Source organism: Schistocerca serialis, chromosome 3, assembly GCF_023864345.2.
Source record: "Schistocerca serialis cubense isolate TAMUIC-IGC-003099 chromosome 3, iqSchSeri2.2, whole genome shotgun sequence".
NCBI lineage: Eukaryota > Metazoa > Arthropoda > Insecta > Orthoptera > Acrididae > Schistocerca > Schistocerca serialis.
The window spans coordinates 972,770,157-972,784,715 of record NC_064640.1 but is presented as its reverse complement, the minus strand read 5'-3'; positions in this window follow the sequence as shown (position 1 = coordinate 972,784,715).

Genomic DNA, 14,559 nt, shown 5'->3' with positions numbered 1-14,559 from the left:
AACTGACAGGAGTAACTATGACTCTCTTAAGGTAGCCAAATGCCTCGTCAACAGGCGAAATACATCGGCAAACTCGAGAATCTCCCACCAGGAGTACTGTGACAGTCTATAGGTTGACAGATAATGGCGTATCGCTTCAGGGGAAGTGGCGAGAGGAAGCTTAAAATTGTGACTGTGGTGAAACGGGGAGCAACTGACAGGAGTAACTATGACTCTCTTAAGGTAGCCAAATGCCTCGTCAACAGGCGAAATACATCGGCAAACTCGAGAATCTCCCACCAGGAGTACTGTGACAGTCTATAGGTTGACAGATAATGGCGTATCGCTTCAGGGGAAGTGGCGAGAGGAAGCTTAAAATTGTGACTGTGGTGAAACGGGGAGCAACTGACAGGAGTAACTATGACTCTCTTAAGGTAGCCATATGCCTCGTCAACAGGCGAAATACATCGGCAATCTCGAGAAGCTCCCACCAGGAGTACTGTGACAGTCTATAGGTTGACAGATAATGGCGTATCGCTTCAGGGGAACTGGCTAGTGGAACCTTGAAAATGTGACTGTGGTAAAACGGGGAGCAACTGACAGGAGTAACTATGACTCTCTTAAGGTAGCCAAATGCTTCGTCAACAGGCGAAATACATCGGCAAACTCGAGAAGCTCACGGCAGGAGTACTGTGAAAGACATTAGGTTGACAGACAATGGCGTATGGCGTCAGGTGAACTGGCTAGTGGAACCTTGAAAATGTGACTGTGGTAAAACGGGGAGCAACTGACAGGAGTAACTATGACTCTCTTAAGGTAGCCATATGCCTCGTCAACAGGCGAAATACATCGGCAATCTCGAGAAGCTCCCACCAGGAGTACTGTGACAGTCTATAGGTTGACAGATAATGGCGTATCGCTTCAGGGGAACTGGCGAGAGGAAGCTTAAAATTGTGACTGTGGTGAAACGGGGAGCAACTGACAGGAGTAACTATGACTCTCTTAAGGTAGCCAAATGCCTCGTCAACAGGCGAAATACATCGGCAAACTCGAGAAGCTCCTGGCAAGAGTACTGTGAAAGACATTAGGTTGACAGACAATGGCGTATCGCGTCAGGTGAACTGGCTAGAGGAAGCTTGAAAATGTGACTTAGGTAAAACGGGGAGCAACTGACAGGAGTAACTATGACTCTCTTAAGGTAGCCAAATGCCTCGTCAACCGGGGAAATACATCGGCAAACTCGAGAAGCTCCCATCAGGAGTGCTGTGAAAGTCTTTAGGTTGACAGATAATAGCGTATCGCTTCAGGGGAACTGGCTCGTGGAACGTTGAAAATGTGACAGTGGTAAAACGGGGAGCAACTGACAGGAGTAACTATGACTCTCTTAAGGTAGCCATATGCCTCGTCAACAGGCGAAATACATCGGCAATCTCGAGAAGCTCCCACCAGGAGTACTGTGACAGTCTATAGGTTGACAGATAATGGCGTATCGCTTCAGGGGAACTGGCTAGTGGAACCTTGAAAATGTGACTGTGGTAAAACGGGGAGCAACTGACAGGAGTAACTATGACTCTCTTAAGGTAGCCATATGCCTCGTCAACTGGCGAAATACATCGGCAATCTCGAGAAGCTCCCACCAGGAGTACTGTGACAGTCTATAGGTTGACAGATAATGGCGTATCGCTTCAGGGGAACTGGCTAGTGGAACCTTGAAAATGTGACTGTGGTAAAACGGGGAGCAACTGACAGGAGTAACTATGACTCTCTTAAGGTAGCCAAATGCTTCGTCAACAGGCGAAATACATCGGCAAACTCGAGAAGCTCACGGCAGGAGTACTGTGAAAGACATTAGGTTGACAGACAATGGCGTATCGCGTCAGGTGAACTGGCTAGTGGAACCTTGAAAATGTGACTGTGGTAAAACGGGGAGCAACTGACAGGAGTAACTATGACTCTCTTAAGGTAGCCATATGCCTCGTCAACAGGCGAAATACATCGGCAATCTCGAGAAGCTCCCACCAGGAGTACTGTGACAGTCTATAGGTTGACAGATAATGGCGTATCGCTTCAGGGGAACTGGCTAGTGGAACCTTGAAAATGTGACTGTGGTAAAACGGGGAGCAACTGACAGGAGTAACTATGACTCTCTTAAGGTAGCCAAATGCTTCGTCAACAGGCGAAATACATCGGCAAACTCGAGAAGCTCACGGCAGGAGTACTGTGAAAGACATTAGGTTGACAGACAATGGCGTATCGCGTCAGGTGAACTGGCTAGAGGAAGCTTGAAACTGTGTCTGTGGTAAAACGGGGAGCAACTGACAGGAGTAACTATGATCTCTTAAGGTAGACAAATGCCTCGTCAACAGGCGAAATACATCGGAAAACTCGAGAATCTCCCACCAGGAGTACTGTGACAGTCTATAGGTTGACAGATAATGGCGTATCGCTTCAGGGGAAGTGGCGAGAGGAAGCTTAAAATTGTGACTGTGGTGAAACGGGGAGCAACTGACAGGAGTAACTATGACTCTCTTAAGGTAGCCAAATGCCTCGTCAACAGGCGAAATACATCGGCAAACTCGAGAATCTCCCACCAGGAGTACTGTGACAGTCTATAGGTTGACAGATAATGGCGTATCGCTTCAGGGGAAGTGGCGAGAGGAAGCTTAAAATTGTGACTGTGGTGAAACGGGGAGCAACTGACAGGAGTAACTATGACTCTCTTAAGGTAGCCAAATGCCTCGTCAACAGGCGAAATACATCGGCAAACTCGAGAATCTCCCACCAGGAGTACTGTGACAGTCTATAGGTTGACAGATAATGGCGTATCGCTTCAGGGGAAGTGGCGAGAGGAAGCTTAAAATTGTGACTGTGGTGAAACGGGGAGCAACTGACAGGAGTAACTATGACTCTCTTAAGGTAGCCATATGCCTCGTCAACAGGCGAAATACATCGGCAATCTCGAGAAGCTCCCACCAGGAGTACTGTGACAGTCTATAGGTTGACAGATAATGGCGTATCGCTTCAGGGGAACTGGCTAGTGGAACCTTGAAAATGTGACTGTGGTAAAACGGGGAGCAACTGACAGGAGTAACTATGACTCTCTTAAGGTAGCCAAATGCTTCGTCAACAGGCGAAATACATCGGCAAACTCGAGAAGCTCACGGCAGGAGTACTGTGAAAGACATTAGGTTGACAGACAATGGCGTATGGCGTCAGGTGAACTGGCTAGTGGAACCTTGAAAATGTGACTGTGGTAAAACGGGGAGCAACTGACAGGAGTAACTATGACTCTCTTAAGGTAGCCATATGCCTCGTCAACAGGCGAAATACATCGGCAATCTCGAGAAGCTCCCACCAGGAGTACTGTGACAGTCTATAGGTTGACAGATAATGGCGTATCGCTTCAGGGGAACTGGCTAGTGGAACCTTGAAAATGTGACTGTGGTAAAACGGGGAGCAACTGACAGGAGTAACTATGACTCTCTTAAGGTAGCCAAATGCTTCGTCAACAGGCGAAATACATCGGCAAACTCGAGAAGCTCACGGCAGGAGTACTGTGAAAGACATTAGGTTGACAGACAATGGCGTATCGCGTCAGGTGAACTGGCTAGAGGAAGCTTGAAACTGTGTCTGTGGTAAAACGGGGAGCACTGACAGGAGTAACTATGATCTCTTAAGGTAGCCAAATGCCTCGTCAACAGGCGAAATACATCGGCAAACTCGAGAATCTCCCACCAGGAGTACTGTGACAGTCTATAGGTTGACAGATAATGGCGTATCGCTTCAGGGGAAGTGGCGAGAGGAAGCTTAAAATTGTGACTGTGGTGAAACGGGGAGCAACTGACAGGAGTAACTATGACTCTCTTAAGGTAGCCAAATGCCTCGTCAACAGGCGAAATACATCGGCAAACTCGAGAATCTCCCACCAGGAGTACTGTGACAGTCTATAGGTTGACAGATAATGGCGTATCGCTTCAGGGGAAGTGCGAGAGGAAGCTTAAAATTGTGACTGTGGTGAAACGGGGAGCAACTGACAGGAGTAACTATGACTCTCTTAAGGTAGCCATATGCCTCGTCAACAGGCGAAATACATCGGCAATCTCGAGAAGCTCCCACCAGGAGTACTGTGACAGTATATAGGTTGACAGATAATGGCGTATCGCTTCAGGGGAACTGGCTAGTGGAACCTTGAAAATGTGACTGTGGTAAAACGGGGAGCAACTGACAGGAGTAACTATGACTCTCTTAAGGTAGCCATATGCCTCGTCAACTGGCGAAATACATCGGCAATCTCGAGAAGCTCCCACCAGGAGTACTGTGACAGTCTATAGGTTGACAGATAATGGCGTATCGCTTCAGGGGAACTGGCTAGTGGAACCTTGAAAATGTGACTGTGGTAAAACGGGGAGCAACTGACAGGAGTAACTATGACTCTCTTAAGGTAGCCAAATGCTTCGTCAACAGGCGAAATACATCGGCAAACTCGAGAAGCTCACGGCAGGAGTACTGTGAAAGACATTAGGTTGACAGACAATGGCGTATCGCGTCAGGTGAACTGGCTAGTGGAACCTTGAAAATGTGACTGTGGTAAAACGGGGAGCAACTGACAGGAGTAACTATGACTCTCTTAAGGTAGCCATATGCCTCGTCAACAGGCGAAATACATCGGCAATCTCGAGAAGCTCCCACCAGGAGTACTGTGACAGTCTATAGGTTGACAGATAATGGCGTATCGCTTCAGGGGAACTGGCTAGTGGAACCTTGAAAATGTGACTGTGGTAAAACGGGGAGCAACTGACAGGAGTAACTATGACTCTCTTAAGGTAGCCAAATGCTTCGTCAACAGGCGAAATACATCGGCAAACTCGAGAAGCTCACGGCAGGAGTACTGTGAAAGACATTAGGTTGACAGACAATGGCGTATCGCGTCAGGTGAACTGGCTAGAGGAAGCTTGAAACTGTGTCTGTGGTAAAACGGGGAGCAACTGACAGGAGTAACTATGATCTCTTAAGGTAGCCAAATGCCTCGTCAACAGGCGAAATACATCGGCAAACTCGAGAATCTCCCACCAGGAGTACTGTGACAGTCTATAGGTTGACAGATAATGGCGTATCGCTTCAGGGGAAGTGGCGAGAGGAAGCTTAAAATTGTGACTGTGGTGAAACGGGGAGCAACTGACAGGAGTAACTATGACTCTCTTAAGGTAGCCAAATGCCTCGTCAACAGGCGAAATACATCGGCAAACTCGAGAATCTCCCACCAGGAGTACTGTGACAGTCTATAGGTTGACAGATAATGGCGTATCGCTTCAGGGGAAGTGGCGAGAGGAAGCTTAAAATTGTGACTGTGGTGAAACGGGGAGCAACTGACAGGAGTAACTATGACTCTCTTAAGGTAGCCATATGCCTCGTCAACAGGCGAAATACATCGGCAATCTCGAGAAGCCCCTACCAGGAGTACTGTGACAGTCTATAGGTTGACAGATTATGGCGTATCGCTTCAGGGGAACTGGCTAGTGGAACCTTGAAAATGTGACTGTGGTAAAACGGGGAGCAACTGACAGGAGTAACTATGACTCTCTTAAGGTAGCCATATGCCTCGTCAACTGGCGAAATACATCGGCAATCTCGAGAAGCTCCCACCAGGAGTACTGTGACAGTCTATAGGTTGACAGATAATGGCGTATCGCTTCAGGGGAACTGGCTAGTGGAACCTTGAAAATGTGACTGTGGTAAAACGGGGAGCAACTGACAGGAGTAACTGTGACTCTCTTAAGGTAGCCAAATGCTTCGTCAACAGGCGAAATACATCGGCAAACTCGAGAAGCTCACGGCAGGAGTACTGTGAAAGACATTAGGTTGACAGACAATGGCGTATCGCGTCAGGTGAACTGGCTAGTGGAACCTTGAAAATGTGACTGTGGTAAAACGGGGAGCAACTGACAGGAGTAACTATGACTCTCTTAAGGTAGCCATATGCCTCGTCAACAGGCGAAATACATCGGCAATCTCGAGAAGCTCCCACCAGGAGTACTGTGACAGTCTATAGGTTGACAGATAATGGCGTATCGCTTCAGGGGAACTGTCTAGTGGAACCTTGAAAATGTGACTGTGGTAAAACGGGGAGCAACTGACAGGAGTAACTATGACTCTCTTAAGGTAGCCAAATGCTTCGTCAACAGGCGAAATACATCGGCAAACTCGAGAAGCTCACGGCAGGAGTACTGTGAAAGACATTAGGTTGACAGACAATGGCGTATCGCGTCAGGTGAACTGGCTAGAGGAAGCTTGAAACTGTGTCTGTGGTAAAACGGGGAGCAACTGACAGGAGTAACTATGATCTCTTAAGGTAGCCAAATGCCTCGTCAACAGGCGAAATACATCGGCAAACTCGAGAATCTCCCACCAGGAGTACTGTGACAGTCTATAGGTTGACAGATAATGGCGTATCGCTTCTGGGGAAGTGGCGAGAGGAAGCTTAAAATTGTGACTGTGGTGAAACGGGGAGCAACTGACAGGAGTAACTATGACTCTCTTAAGGTAGCCAAATGCCTCGTCAACAGGCGAAATACATCGGCAAACTCGAGAAGCTCCCACCAGGAGTACTGTGACAGTCTATAGGTTGACAGATAATGGCGTATCGCTTCAGGGGAACTGGCTCGTGGAACGTTGAAAATGTGACAGTGGTAAAACGGGGAGCAACTGACAGGAGTAACTATGACTCTCTTAAGGTAGCCATATGCCTCGTCAACAGGCGAAATACATCGGCAATCTCGAGAAGCTCCCACCAGGAGTACTGTGACAGTCTATAGGTTGACAGATAATGGCGTATCGCTTCAGGGGAACTGGCTAGTGGAACCTTGAAAATGTGACTGTGGTAAAACGGGGAGCAACTGACAGGAGTAACTATGACTCTCTTAAGGTAGCCAAATGCTTCGTCAACAGGCGAAATACATCGGCAAACTCGAGAAGCTCACGGCAGGAGTACTGTGAGAGACATTAGGTTGACAGACAATGGCATATCGCGTCAGGTGAACTGGCTAGAGGAAGCTTGAAAATGTGACTGTGGTAAAACGGGGAGCAACTGACAGGAGTAACTATGATCTCTTAAGGTAGCCAAATGCCTCGTCAACAGGCGAAATACATCGGCAAACTCGAGAATCTCCCACCAGGAGTACTGTGACAGTCTATAGGTTGACAGATAATGGCGTATCGCTTCAGGGGAAGTGCGAGAGGAAGCTTAAAATTGTGACTGTGGTGAAACGGGGAGCAACTGACAGGAGTAACTATGACTCTCTTAAGGTAGCCATATGCCTCGTCAACAGGCGAAATACATCGGCAATCTCGAGAAGCTCCCACCAGGAGTACTGTGACAGTATATAGGTTGACAGATAATGGCGTATCGCTTCAGGGGAACTGGCTAGTGGAACCTTGAAAATGTGACTGTGGTAAAACGGGGAGCAACTGACAGGAGTAACTATGACTCTCTTAAGGTAGCCATATGCCTCGTCAACTGGCGAAATACATCGGCAATCTCGAGAAGCTCCCACCAGGAGTACTGTGACAGTCTATAGGTTGACAGATAATGGCGTATCGCTTCAGGGGAACTGGCTAGTGGAACCTTGAAAATGTGACTGTGGTAAAACGGGGAGCAACTGACAGGAGTAACTATGACTCTCTTAAGGTAGCCAAATGCTTCGTCAACAGGCGAAATACATCGGCAAACTCGAGAAGCTCACGGCAGGAGTACTGTGAAAGACATTAGGTTGACAGACAATGGCGTATCGCGTCAGGTGAACTGGCTAGTGGAACCTTGAAAATGTGACTGTGGTAAAACGGGGAGCAACTGACAGGAGTAACTATGACTCTCTTAAGGTAGCCATATGCCTCGTCAACAGGCGAAATACATCGGCAATCTCGAGAAGCTCCCACCAGGAGTACTGTGACAGTCTATAGGTTGACAGATAATGGCGTATCGCTTCAGGGGAACTGTCTAGTGGAACCTTGAAAATGTGACTGTGGTAAAACGGGGAGCAACTGACAGGAGTAACTATGACTCTCTTAAGGTAGCCAAATGCTTCGTCAACAGGCGAAATACATCGGCAAACTCGAGAAGCTCACGGCAGGAGTACTGTGAAAGACATTAGGTTGACAGACAATGGCGTATCGCGTCAGGTGAACTGGCTAGAGGAAGCTTGAAACTGTGTCTGTGGTAAAACGGGGAGCAACTGACAGGAGTAACTATGATCTCTTAAGGTAGCCAAATGCCTCGTCAACAGGCGAAATACATCGGCAAACTCGAGAATCTCCCACCAGGAGTACTGTGACAGTCTATAGGTTGACAGATAATGGCGTATCGCTTCAGGGGAAGTGGCGAGAGGAAGCTTAAAATTGTGACTGTGGTGAAACGGGGAGCAACTGACAGGAGTAACTATGACTCTCTTAAGGTAGCCAAATGCCTCGTCAACAGGCGAAATACATCGGCAAACTCGAGAAGCTCCCACCAGGAGTACTGTGACAGTCTATAGGTTGACAGATAATGGCGTATCGCTTCAGGGGAACTGGCTCGTGGAACGTTGAAAATGTGACAGTGGTAAAACGGGGAGCAACTGACAGGAGTAACTATGACTCTCTTAAGGTAGCCATATGCCTCGTCAACAGGCGAAATACATCGGCAATCTCGAGAAGCTCCCACCAGGAGTACTGTGACAGTCTATAGGTTGACAGATAATGGCGTATCGCTTCAGGGGAACTGGCTAGTGGAACCTTGAAAATGTGACTGTGGTAAAACGGGGAGCAACTGACAGGAGTAACTATGACTCTCTTAAGGTAGCCAAATGCTTCGTCAACAGGCGAAATACATCGGCAAACTCGAGAAGCTCACGGCAGGAGTACTGTGAGAGACATTAGGTTGACAGACAATGGCATATCGCGTCAGGTGAACTGGCTAGAGGAAGCTTGAAAATGTGACTGTGGTAAAACGGGGAGCAACTGACAGGAGTAACTATGATCTCTTAAGGTAGCCAAATGCCTCGTCAACAGGCGAAATACATCGGCAAACTCGAGAATCTCCCACCAGGAGTACTGTGACAGTCTATAGGTTGACAGATAATGGCGTATCGCTTCAGGGGAACTGGCGAGAGGAAGCTTAAAATTGTGACTGTGGTGAAACGGGGAGCAACTGACAGGAGTAACTATGACTCTCTTAAGGTAGCCAAATGCCTCGTCAACAGGCGAAATACATCGGCAAACTCGAGAAGCTCCTGGCAAGAGTACTGTGAAAGACATTAGGTTGACAGACAATGGCGTATCGCGTCAGGTGAACTGGCTAGAGGAAGCTTGAAAATGTGACTTAGGTAAAACGGGGAGCAACTGACAGGAGTAACTATGACTCTCTTAAGGTAGCCAAATGCCTCGTCAACCGGAGAAATACATCGGCAAACTCGAGAAGCTCCCATCAGGAGTGCTGTGAAAGTCTTTAGGTTGACAGATAATAGCGTATCGCTTCAGGGGAACTGGCTCGTGGAACGTTGAAAATGTGACAGTGGTAAAACGGGGAGCAACTGACAGGAGTAACTATGACTCTCTTAAGGTAGCCATATGCCTCGTCAACAGGCGAAATACATCGGCAATCTCGAGAAGCTCCCACCAGGAGTACTGTGACAGTCTATAGGTTGACAGATAATGGCGTATCGCTTCAGGGGAACTGGCTAGTGGAACCTTGAAAATGTGACTGTGGTAAAACGGGGAGCAACTGACAGGAGTAACTATGACTCTCTTAAGGTAGCCATATGCCTCGTCAACTGGCGAAATACATCGGCAATCTCGAGAAGCTCCCACCAGGAGTACTGTGACAGTCTATAAGTTGACAGATAATGGCGTATCGCTTCAGGGGAACTGGCTAGTGGAACGTTGAAAATGTGACTCTGGTAAAACGGGAAGCAACTGACAGGAGTAACTATGACTCTCTTAAGGTAGCCAAATGCTTCGTCAACAGGCGAAATACATCGGCAAACTCGAGAAGCTCACGGCAGGAGTACTGTGAGAGACATTAGGTTGACAGACAATGGCATATCGCGTCAGGTGAACTGGCTAGAGGAAGCTTGAAAATGTGACTGTGGTAAAACGGGGAGCAACTGACAGGAGTAACTATGACTCTCTTAAGGTAGCCAAATGCCTCGTCAACAGGCGAAATACATCGGCAAACTCGAGAAGCTCCCACCAGGAGTACTGTGACAGTCTATAGGTTGACAGATAATGGCGTATCGCTTCAGGGGAACTGGCTCGTGGAACGTTGAAAATGTGACAGTGGTAAAACGGGGAGCAACTGACAGGAGTAACTATGACTCTCTTAAGGTAGCCATATGCCTCGTCAACAGGCGAAATACATCGGCAATCTCGAGAAGCTCCCACCAGGAGTACTGTGACAGTCTATAGGTTGACAGATAATGGCGTATCGCTTCAGGGGAACTGGCTAGTGGAACCTTGAAAATGTGACTGTGGTAAAACGGGGAGCAACTGACAGGAGTAACTATGACTCTCTTAAGGTAGCCAAATGCTTCGTCAACAGGCGAAATACATCGGCAAACTCGAGAAGCTCACGGCAGGAGTACTGTGAAAGACATTAGGTTGACAGACAATGGCGTATCGCGTCAGGTGAACTGGCTAGTGGAACCCTGAAAATGTGACTGTGGTAAAACGGGGAGCAACTGACAGGAGTAACTATGACTCTCTTAAGGTAGCCATATGCCTCGTCAACAGGCGAAATACATCGGCAATCTCGAGAAGCTCCCACCAGGAGTACTGTGACAGTCTATAGGTTGACAGATAATGGCGTATCGCTTCAGGGGAACTGTCTAGTGGAACCTTGAAAATGTGACTGTGGTAAAACGGGGAGCAACTGACAGGAGTAACTATGACTCTCTTAAGGTAGCCAAATGCTTCGTCAACAGGCGAAATACATCGGCAAACTCGAGAAGCTCACGGCAGGAGTACTGTGAAAGACATTAGGTTGACAGACAATGGCGTATCGCGTCCGGTGAACTGGCTAGAGGAAGCTTGAAACTGTGTCTGTGGTAAAACGGGGAGCAACTGACAGGAGTAACTATGATCTCTTAAGGTAGCCAAATGCCTCGTCAACAGGCGAAATACATCGGCAAACTCGAGAATCTCCCACCAGGAGTACTGTGACAGTCTATAGGTTGACAGATAATGGCGTATCGCTTCAGGGGAAGTGGCGAGAGGAAGCTTAAAATTGTGACTGTGGTGAAACGGGGAGCAACTGACAGGAGTAACTATGACTCTCTTAAGGTAGCCAAATGCCTCGTCAACAGGCGAAATACATCGGCAAACTCGAGAAGCTCCCACCAGGAGTACTGTGACAGTCTATAGGTTGACAGATAATGGCGTATCGCTTCAGGGGAACTGGCTCGTGGAACGTTGAAAATGTGACAGTGGTAAAACGGGGAGCAACTGACAGGAGTAACTATGACTCTCTTAAGGTAGCCATATGCCTCGTCAACAGGCGAAATACATCGGCAATCTCGAGAAGCTCCCACCAGGAGTACTGTGACAGTCTATAGGTTGACAGATAATGGCGTATCGCTTCAGGGGAACTGGCTAGTGGAACCTTGAAAATGTGACTGTGGTAAAACGGGGAGCAACTGACAGGAGTAACTATGACTCTCTTAAGGTAGCCAAATGCTTCGTCAACAGGCGAAATACATCGGCAAACTCGAGAAGCTCACGGCAGGAGTACTGTGAGAGACATTAGGTTGACAGACAATGGCATATCGCGTCAGGTGAACTGGCTAGAGGAAGCTTGAAAATGTGACTGTGGTAAAACGGGGAGCAACTGACAGGAGTAACTATGATCTCTTAAGGTAGCCAAATGCCTCGTCAACAGGCGAAATACATCGGCAAACTCGAGAATCTCCCACCAGGAGTACTGTGACAGTCTATAGGTTGACAGATAATGGCGTATCGCTTCAGGGGAAGTGCGAGAGGAAGCTTAAAATTGTGACTGTGGTGAAACGGGGAGCAACTGACAGGAGTAACTATGACTCTCTTAAGGTAGCCATATGCCTCGTCAACAGGCGAAATACATCGGCAATCTCGAGAAGCTCCCACCAGGAGTACTGTGACAGTATATAGGTTGACAGATAATGGCGTATCGCTTCAGGGGAACTGGCTAGTGGAACCTTGAAAATGTGACTGTGGTAAAACGGGGAGCAACTGACAGGAGTAACTATGACTCTCATAAGGTAGCCATATGCCTCGTCAACTGGCGAAATACATCGGCAATCTCGAGAAGCTCCCACCAGGAGTACTGTGACAGTCTATAGGTTGACAGATAATGGCGTATCGCTTCAGGGGAACTGGCTAGTGGAACCTTGAAAATGTGACTGTGGTAAAACGGGGAGCAACTGACAGGAGTAACTATGACTCTCTTAAGGTAGCCAAATGCTTCGTCAACAGGCGAAATACATCGGCAAACTCGAGAAGCTCACGGCAGGAGTACTGTGAAAGACATTAGGTTGACAGACAATGGCGTATCGCGTCAGGTGAACTGGCTAGTGGAACCTTGAAAATGTGACTGTGGTAAAACGGGGAGCAACTGACAGGAGTAACTATGACTCTCTTAAGGTAGCCATATGCCTCGTCAACAGGCGAAATACATCGGCAATCTCGAGAAGCTCCCACCAGGAGTACTGTGACAGTCTATAGGTTGACAGATAATGGCGTATCGCTTCAGGGGAACTGGCTAGTGGAACCTTGAAAATGTGACTGTGGTAAAACGGGGAGCAACTGACAGGAGTAACTATGACTCTCTTAAGGTAGCCAAATGCTTCGTCAACAGGCGAAATACATCGGCAAACTCGAGAAGCTCACGGCAGGAGTACTGTGAAAGACATTAGGTTGACAGACAATGGCGTATCGCGTCAGGTGAACTGGCTAGAGGAAGCTTGAAACTGTGTCTGTGGTAAAACGGGGAGCAACTGACAGGAGTAACTATGATCTCTTAAGGTAGCCAAATGCCTCGTCAACAGGCGAAATACATCGGCAAACTCGAGAATCTCCCACCAGGAGTACTGTGACAGTCTATAGGTTGACAGATAATGGCGTATCGCTTCAGGGGAAGTGGCGAGAGGAAGCTTAAAATTGTGACTGTGGTGAAACGGGGAGCAACTGACAGGAGTAACTATGACTCTCTTAAGGTAGCCAAATGCCTCGTCAACAGGCGAAATACATCGGCAAACTCGAGAATCTCCCACCAGGAGTACTGTGACAGTCTATAGGTTGACAGATAATGGCGTATCGCTTCAGGGGAAGTGGCGAGAGGAAGCTTAAAATTGTGACTGTGGTGAAACGGGGAGCAACTGACAGGAGTAACTATGACTCTCTTAAGGTAGCCATATGCCTCGTCAACAGGCGAAATACATCGGCAATCTCGAGAAGCCCCTACCAGGAGTACTGTGACAGTCTATAGGTTGACAGATTATGGCGTATCGCTTCAGGGGAACTGGCTAGTGGAACCTTGAAAATGTGACTGTGGTAAAACGGGGAGCAACTGACAGGAGTAACTATGACTCTCTTAAGGTAGCCATATGCCTCGTCAACTGGCGAAATACATCGGCAATCTCGAGAAGCTCCCACCAGGAGTACTGTGACAGTCTATAGGTTGACAGATAATGGCGTATCGCTTCAGGGGAACTGGCTAGTGGAACCTTGAAAATGTGACTGTGGTAAAACGGGGAGGAACTGACAGGAGTAACTATGACTCTCTTAAGGTAGCCAAATGCTTCGTCAACAGGCGAAATACATCGGCAAACTCGAGAAGCTCACGGCAGGAGTACTGTGAAAGACATTAGGTTGACAGACAATGGCGTATCGCGTCAGGTGAACTGGCTAGTGGAACCTTGAAAATGTGACTGTGGTAAAACGGGGAGCAACTGACAGGAGTAACTATGACTCTCTTAAGGTAGCCATATGCCTCGTCAACAGGCGAAATACATCGGCAATCTCGAGAAGCTCCCACCAGGAGTACTGTGACAGTCTATAGGTTGACAGATAATGGCGTATCGCTTCAGGGGAACTGGCTAGTGGAACCTTGAAAATGTGACTGTGGTAAAACGGGGAGCAACTGACAGGAGTAACTATGACTCTCTTAAGGTAGCCAAATGCTTCGTCAACAGGCGAAATACATCGGCAAACTCGAGAAGCTCACGGCAGGAGTACTGTGAGAGACATTAGGTTGACAGACAATGGCATATCGCGTCAGGTGAACTGGCTAGAGGAAGCTTGAAAATGTGACTGTGGTAAAACGGGGAGCAACTGACAGGAGTAACTATGATCTCTTAAGGTAGCCAAATGCCTCGTCAACAGGCGAAATACATCGGCAAACTCGAGAATCTCCCACCAGGAGTACTGTGACAGTCTATAGGTTGACAGATAATGGCGTATCGCTTCAGGGGAACTGGCGAGAGGAAGCTTAAAATTGTGACTGTGGTGAAACGGGGAGCAACTGACAGGAGTAACTATGACTCTCTTAAGGTAGCCAAATGCCTCGTCAACAGGCGA